At 41.4% G+C, this 2,389-nt stretch overlaps 1 pseudogene; it reads left to right on the top strand.

The window, feature by feature from the left end:
• The first annotated feature begins 400 nt into the window (after positions 1 to 400).
• On the top strand, positions 401 to 853 carry LOC138433144 (small ribosomal subunit protein uS9-like; annotated as a pseudogene).
• Positions 854 to 2,389: the final 1,536 nt, after the last annotated feature.

The following is a 2,389-nucleotide window of genomic DNA, read 5'->3' as shown; positions in this document are numbered from 1 at the left end:
AATTGGAAAGCACAGATTCTTAAAAACAGAGAAATACTAAATCTTCTCTGAAAAAAAAAAAAAAACATTGTAAGTTAAAGATGTAAGGAGCCTTGCTGATTGAGTTTAACTTGGTGATTTGTAAGTGAGTCACTTGAACTAGGTGTCTTTCTCAAGGTCACACAGCTAGTTGGTGGCATCAGTAGGTCTGGAAGCCCAGTCTCCTAATTCATTGCTGGGTGATTTTTACACAATGCTTCCTGCTCACCAACCCCCCTCCCCCCCAAAAAAACCTCATCAGATGAATTCTTTCTTGGGAGATATAGGAAAAAATTGATGAGCAAGTGCATAAGGGCAGGACAGAAAGCATGCAAGCACAAGATGCGTACATGTCACACCTTTCTGGCTATAGCACTATGAGATGGGGAGCTCTTGTCTACCCCCAGCCCAGGGATCCAAGGGCCCTCTGAAGTCGGTGAAGATCTTCAGATGCAAACAAGAAGACAGCCATAGCCATGGTGCCCTGCAAATGAAGCAAAGCCCTCATCAACGTGAACAATTCCTCTGGAGATCAAGCCACGCACACTGCATTTTAAGCTACTGAAGCTTGTTCTGCTTCTGGACAAGGAGCGATTTTCTGGGGTGGACATCTGAGTCTGAGTGAAGGGAGGTGATTATGTGGCCCAGATTTATACCATCTGACAGTCCATCTCCAAAGCCTTCTTGGCCTGTTACCAGAAACAGGTGGATGAGGCTTCCAAGTCTTACCCCGTATAAGCAGCAGATCCTGCTGATAGCTGATCCTCAGCACTGTGAATCCAAAATGTTTGTAGGCCCTGGTGCCTGTGCTCACTTCCAGAAATCCAGCAAATGAACTCATCGTGAGGATCTAGGATAATCTTTATAATAAACAATGGCTGTGGGATTTGAAGTTTAAAGAAAAAGTTCAAAGAGTATCGTTTTCGCAGTAAGGTATATGTCTTGGATGGTCTGTTTAATGAAGTTCACTTTGTCCAACTTAATGAAGCCTATATCCATTATGTACTGAAGAAACAGTGTCTACACATATTGAAGCAGTATTTCTGGATTAGACATACCAGTCTGAGCAGATGTGGCATGAGCAAGAACCTGGTTGAATCTTCTCTGATGGTTTCCATAGAACTACTGGGGACCCTTATTGCTTTCTCAGACACAATGAGGTGCAACACAAAGAGGCAAGTACCACTGGAGTCCTCAAAGATTATATTGTATCTGGGAGAACTTGGTTTGTTCTCACAAACTGATTCTGCCGGAACATATGCAGGCCTTCTTAGACAAACTGTGGACTGGGGTGTTGAAGTCAGGACCAGGCGCATCAGGAGCCAATACTGGATACTGTAGTAAGGTCAAGGTTTACTGGGTCTCTGAACTTTAGTAATAAGGGGTGAAGAAGGTGGGTAGACCTGGAGACTAAAGGGAAGTTACTGAGTTATAAAACAAAACCATGCATTGTCAACATGAAGCCAGGCTGAATGGACATACAGAAAGAGAAGCAATGAGATGGAAATCTAATGAAAGAGAAAGCTTCAAGTTCAAGTGTAGGTTAAAAATTACAGGGATAAAAAAGAAGCTGCAACACTTTTGTGTCTAGTTCCTCCCACCTTGGGTATGTGTGGAGAAGTACTTCCTCCACACTTTCAGATTGACATCACTGTTGAGAGATTCTTTCTGCTTCAGTCCTGATGGAATCGAATTCCCATTCACCCTCACTTCCCACACTATGTGGATTTCTCTCTTCATGATTATTTAGCCTATTGGTCAAGGGACATGGCTGGAACCAAAGAGTTTCTATCATTATTCAATTTAAAATAATTACTATAAAAGACAGTTGACTCCACATTCTTAGCTTTATCAAATACATTCATATGAAGCTAGATTATTTTTCTCTTCTTTATGATCTACTTTTCTCCTATAAGAGGAAATTTGAAGTAATTTAAATGTCCTATTTTTAAAAGATTTTTTTGGAGCCCCATTCAATGGCATAGTTTTCCTCTGTACCTTCTCAAGAAACATCATGAATTCAGAGTTTAAAACTTTACATACAATGAAATGAAGTGAAGTGAAGTGAAGTAGGTCACACAGCTATGTCTGACTCTTTGCAACCCCATGGATGGTCCATGGAATTTTCCGGACCATAGTACTTGAGTGGATACCTGTTCGCTTCTCCAGGGGATCTTCTCAACCCAGGCATCGAACCCAGGTCTCCTGCACTGCAGGTGGATTCTTCACCAGCTGAGCCACAAGGGAAGCCCTACATATAATGAGATCATATTATTTTAAGCTCATGGCTTCCATAAACAAATTATCAATATAATTTTTGTGAAACTCACCCTTTATTCCATGGGATATTGTATATCTTGAGACCTTCCTC

The sequence above is a fragment of the Ovis canadensis genome, chromosome 2 (genome assembly GCF_042477335.2).
Source record: "Ovis canadensis isolate MfBH-ARS-UI-01 breed Bighorn chromosome 2, ARS-UI_OviCan_v2, whole genome shotgun sequence".
Classification (NCBI taxonomy): domain Eukaryota; kingdom Metazoa; phylum Chordata; class Mammalia; order Artiodactyla; family Bovidae; genus Ovis; species Ovis canadensis.
This window is presented reverse-complemented; position numbering and strand designations above follow the sequence as displayed.